Genomic DNA, 5631 nt, shown 5'->3' with positions numbered 1-5631 from the left:
ACGAGCTTCACTATGGAAATGAGCATCTTAAAAATCACTGGACCAGATAATCTGTGAGATCCCTTCCAGTTCTGACATTTTATGATTGGAGAGCCTCCCACGTGGCCAGCCCTAGGCAGGAGGCAGACCTGCTGTGAGCTGACTCAGCCGGGGAGTGGCAGTGTCCTGGAGGTGTGGCCAAGGCAGAGGCAGGACAGACAGGGAGAGGTCAGTACAGAGCTGTTTGTCTCCAGTCACGCATATAACGCAAGCACAAGCGCGTGTTGAAGCACCTGCCTCGTGGACCCCTAGCCAAGGCTGCATATGGTGAGTAGACAGGCTCGTTACAACCGAACAGAGGGGACCCCGCCGGGAAGCAGCCACCTCCTTCATTCATGAGACGATTAACCAGAGGAGAGCAGTGGCGAGGCCTGAGCGGTGTAGAGCCCCCCCACACACTCAGTGCTCACTTGGGTGGGCCCGGCTAGAGACGTTCATGCTCCAGGCGGAGACCTGAGAACGGCTCTGCCAGCTCCACCCCAGATGTGAAATGGACACAGGCCCGGGATCCAGGAGACCCTGCGCTGGTCTCAGCTCTGCTCCTTCAGCAGGTCGTTCTCCCTCTCTGGTCTACGTTTCCTCTTCTGTAAAAGAGCAGGTTGGTCTAGATAATCTTGAACATGCTTTCGGTTCTGAAATTCCAGGGTTTGATGTGTACAATGGGGGCTGGAGGAGGGGACTGCTTCTCCCTACTCGTGATGTGTCTCTGGATAGGGAAAACCACCCAGCAAGACACTTCTCAACAGAACACCCAGCCGTTCACCCCTCAACTCACACCGCATCCGTGGAGGTGGGGACCTGTCTGGTGGGTAACTGTGGGGGGAATTCGAGGGCAAGTTCAACTCCATCCTTCCTGCTTGGCACAGTGGGCAAGTGATGAGCCTCCACTGCCACTCCAGGGGCAGCCTCCCTGCACGGGGGCCCTGCCTCATCCAGCACCGCCCAGGACAAGGAAGGCGTCCTCACTCATGGCCTCAGCACCGGCAGGCCCTCTTGGCCCCACTCCTCACGACACATCCTTCCACCTCGCCTGGTGAGACTTCATATCATAGTCGGAATGTTGAGGTTGGCATCAGCCTTCAGCCCACAGGCCAGCATCAAAGGGGGTCCCTCTGTCCTGCTGATTCTTCTATAAAACCACCTTGTGAGGGAGGCACTATCCTCCCCATTTTAAAGATGGAGAAACTGAGACTCAGAGTTTAACTCACTAGGTCTCAGCCGGACGAGAGTGTCCAGCTCACAGGGTTCATGAAAGGATTGTATGAGCTGTTTGGAGTGTGGTCTCCAGGTTGGGTCGGCGAGGCCCGGCTGTGTGACATGAAGGGGACCATGTGATGCCGCCTGTCTAGGGAGCAGCCCCTGTCAGCAGCCTGATGGGTGAAGGGAGAATCCATCTTCAAAGCCTCATCTTCAAGAACCCTTCTTCTGCTCCTCACCCAGTTCCCACTCAGCAGCAGCTCTTGAGCACAGGCGAGCCTGGGGCCATCGGCTCCCAAGGACACCACTGCCCCCAGCAGAGGCCTGACGCCCAGAGGAGATGCCAGCAAATGTGGACGGCCTGGGGAGGGGGACAGGCTTGCAGTCTGGCCAGTTCCTCTCAGGAGAGCAGCTCCCCCCGGGAGCGGCTCCCGAGGATGGCCTGCAGCACAATTAGAAGGAACAGTCTTCAAACCCCAGCAGCCCCGCTTAAACGTTACCTCCTCCAGATCCGTCTTCCACCTCTGGATCAGCAGTTCCCACCCTGGCACCCCAGAGGATCCCCTGAGAGGGCTTTAAATAGCACAATGCCTGGGCCCCGTCTCTCCCCTGGGGGAATCAGCATTCCTGGGGGTGGCCCCAGCGGCAGGGGTTGGGAACTGCTCTTAAGCTCAGCCCTTACCCCCCAGGCCCACGTCCCACTGTGATGCGATTCAGCAAATGCCACGGCCATGCTGTTAACCTGGACGGCTGCGTTCCCGCTACCTGTGACTCCGCACACGGGGAGTGCGGGTGCCCTCCTCTCCAGGTTAACACAGCTCTGGTCATCCTGCAGCAGTTCAGATAACATTTGGGGAATAAAATCAAATAGTAATAACTTGGAATTCAGGACTTTTCCCCAAAAGAACTCAATATATTTTTACATTGAAAATTGAGGACAAGTATATATGTTTGCACGTATGTCTCAGTTTCGGAGTTGAAAACCACACTCACAAACAGCTCATACAATCCTTACGTAAACCCTATGAGGTAGACACTATCGCCCGGCTGAGACCTCGGCCAAGTTAGTTAAACTCGGAGCCTCAGTTTCTTCATCTTTAAAATGGGGTAACAGTGCCTCCCTCATAAGGGTGTTGAGAGGATTAAATGAAATAACCCTGGCACTCAGCACATTGCCTGACCCACAGAGAGGGTTCGAGAATGCTAGCGATTATGGTATTACTGTTATTACTCCCCTCACAGTACAGAATGTAAACTGAGGCTCAAACAGGTGGTGACTTGCCCAAGGTCCCACAGGGTTAGGTCTGCTGATGCCCAATCTTATGTTCCCTTGTGTACCACGAGGAGGACACTCCTCTGAGATAGGAGAGGCAGGCACTATCAGCCTCGTTTTCCAGGTGGGAACATTCGTGACGAAGAGGTGACTTGCGTGCGAGTCACGCAGACGGATGGATCAGCACCCTGATCAGGAATCGGGGTTTCTCCCTGCTGGCACACGGGCAGGCCGCACCTCCTCCCTGTGCCTCGGTCTCTTCCCTGGGCTGAAGGACTGACGGGACGAGCACCGGGTCCTCACAGCCCCGACGGTCCAGGACTGCCCGTGAGCCAGGGCCAGGAGCCTCTCAGCACAGCTGGTGCCAGCTCTGCCCGCCCTGGGCAGCACCTCCCGCCTCCCCGCATACCCGCTGAGCCCAGCACAGGAGACAGTAAATACGGAGCCTGGAAAGAGGAGGCCCCCCTGGGACCCCCTGCCCAGTGCAGGCTGCCGGCATTCACTGTGCATGTCCTGAGACGGAAGCTCTGGGGAGCCCGTTCCAGGAGCCCACGGGCTGAGGTTCTGCCTCGGGAGCCTTCTGCAAGGTGGTAAATAGACACTAACGAGTCTCTGGCTTCTCCGAGACATGCCACAGTGTCTCTCTCATTGGTTTTGCCAGTCGCAGAGCACCATTCCTGCAGGAAAAGCCGCTCCAGCCTTCCCCTACATCCCAAAACACAAGGAGACTAGGCAGAGAGCATATGAAAAACCAGGCAGAAGAAGCAAAAAAAGACCCTGAAACCACACCAAAATATTGCCACTAATTACTTCTGAGTGATTTTTTTTCTTTGTGCTATCCTATGTTTTTTGTTGTTGTTTTCTTTTCTAGTGAGTAGGTATTAGTTTTCCAAAGAGAAAAAGTCCACACAAGTTTTCATGCTGTTCCAGGCGGGAGCTCACGAAGAGGTGAATTGCCTCAGCTGCTTGCTCTCTCTTTGCTGCTGCCATGAGAATCCACGTTGTGGGCCAGGAAGGGCAGCCCGAGAAGCCTAGCCCTGTGACAGGCAGGACCCTCCCAGCTGACCAGGCCACTGAAGCCACAGGAGCAGAGGAGCCGACAGAGCCAGACACCGCTCTCTCAGAGGGGATGATGGGACCCCGGTCCCCTGACCTGGGGCCACCTGCAGCTCAGCACATTCCTTCCCCTCACCACCTGGTACCTGGATACGACTATCCGTGGCATCCGTCTGGCCGGGGATGAGCTGCTCTCCAGGGCATCCTTAGCCATCACACTGCTCAGCAGCGTCAGGACAGGACATCCACCCCACGGCTATTGCCGACCAGAGGCTCTAGCGTTGGCCTGTTCATTCATTATCCCATCCCCACAAATCCAGTGACAGACCTTCACAGGCCCCAGAGCAGTAGGAATAATGGCTGCCCTTTTGGGGGCACCCCAATATGCCAAGATCTTTACAGGCCTTCAGTTACTCATTCATTCATTCAGCAAATATCTGCTGACTTCCTGCTATGGGCCAGGCGTTATGCTATGGTTGGTGCTGGGGTACCGTATTGAGTAACCCAGAGAAAACCCCAACCCACCGGGAGTTAACAGACTTGATCTAGAATCCTCTCCAGGAATCTGCACAGTTGACACTGTGATTTCTATTTTACAGATGAGAAAGTGAGGCTCAGAGATCAAACAACTTGCTCAAGGCCACACAGCCAGAAAGGAGCAGAGCCAAGATGGAACCCAGATCTATTGCAACCCCAAAGTGCACCTTTGACTACACCCCATCATCCATCGGCAAAGACGGGGGAATGGGTCCCTCAGCCCTGCACTTCTGGAGCTCCGTAACTGACCCGGACACTCTGGAGAGGACGTCTGACCGTCCTTGGTACCCACGGTGCCCAGCACAACACCTGTCGCATAATAGATGCCCCATAAATAGGTGAATGAATTAATAAATTAACTCAGAGCCCCAGACGTCTCACTTACCCTTTCCATTTTCTGCTCTAGTCGTTTCTCTCTCTTCTTCACAGCCAACATTTTGAAGCATTGCCTACACTCTACATCAACTTCCTCGCATTCTGTTCACTCCTGGACCCTCTGTGGCCCTGGCTCTTCCCCAACAAAGAGGCTCCCTGCGAGGCAGTCAGTGCTTCTCTGTCATCAGAGCCCCCGGGCACCTTCCGCACCCGGTTCACTTGTCTTTTCAGAGCAGTGGCTCCCTGAAGCTCGGTCGCCTTGGCAGACAGGGTCTCCTTCCTGCTCCTCTGGCTGCTCCTCCTGCCTCCTTTTCACGACTCTGCCATTGCTCCTCAATAAATGTGGCATCCCCGACTTCTAGCCTGGGGTCTCTTCTCTCCACTCCCGGGGCAGCCACACTCACACTCATCTCTCACATCTCTGTCTCCTCCCAGACTTCTCCCCCAAGACAGTGGCCCTCTCCTCACGCTCAAGCTGTCTGACCCCAAACACAGTGCCTCCATCAGACAAAGCTGTCCTTCCTCCGTGTTGCATACAAGAATTAGCAGTCCCCCGTCACCAGATACTGAAGCCCCTCCTTCTCTCTCGCTCCACCTCTTCAATTGTCCACTTCTCCTCGCACAACCACCACCTAATTTGGGGGCTTCCTTGTGTCTTACAGTCGCTTCGACAGCCAGCAACCCGTCTCATTTTCCTCAGTGGGTCTTGCCTCCTTCGTTTCATCCTCCAACTCTGAAGCCGGAATAAGCTTTCAAACACTGCAAATCTGCTCATCACTGCTACTTTAGATTATCTTAGAGGATTCCTCCTTGATTCAAACCTGTTATCACGGCCTATAGGACTCTTGAGGATGCAGCCCCTGCCTACCTTTCTAGCATCATCTAGCACTCTCCATCCCTATCCTGTGTTCAACGCCGTGGCTATATTAAAATAGATTGCATTGCAGGACCATGCCAAATCCTCCACCTCAATACACCCTTGCACCTGCTGTTCCCACTACTTGGAAACCCTCCCTGAACCCTTTTATCCTTCAAGACACGGCACAGGCATGATGTCCTCCAGGAAGACGGCCCTCAGCCTTCAGTCCTGGGTCAGGGAGCATCCTCCGGGCTCTCATCTTTCCCGTACAGTCCCCTGTTACAGCATCCAGCAC

General features: G+C 54.8%; 1 long non-coding RNA gene across 1 annotated transcript; it reads left to right on the top strand.

Moving 5' to 3' along the window:
• Nucleotides 1-271: 271 nt before the first annotated feature.
• On the top strand, nucleotides 272-5387 carry LOC131421469 (uncharacterized). Its single transcript, XR_009223937.1, has 3 exons — nucleotides 272-306; nucleotides 4165-4440; nucleotides 5140-5387. It is a non-coding gene; the product is annotated as an uncharacterized LOC131421469 (long non-coding RNA).
• The last annotated feature ends 244 nt before the right edge of the window (nucleotides 5388-5631 follow it).

Source organism: Diceros bicornis, chromosome 1 (assembly GCF_020826845.1).
Source record: "Diceros bicornis minor isolate mBicDic1 chromosome 1, mDicBic1.mat.cur, whole genome shotgun sequence".
In the NCBI taxonomy this organism is placed as follows: domain Eukaryota; kingdom Metazoa; phylum Chordata; class Mammalia; order Perissodactyla; family Rhinocerotidae; genus Diceros; species Diceros bicornis.
This window is presented reverse-complemented; position numbering and strand designations above follow the sequence as displayed.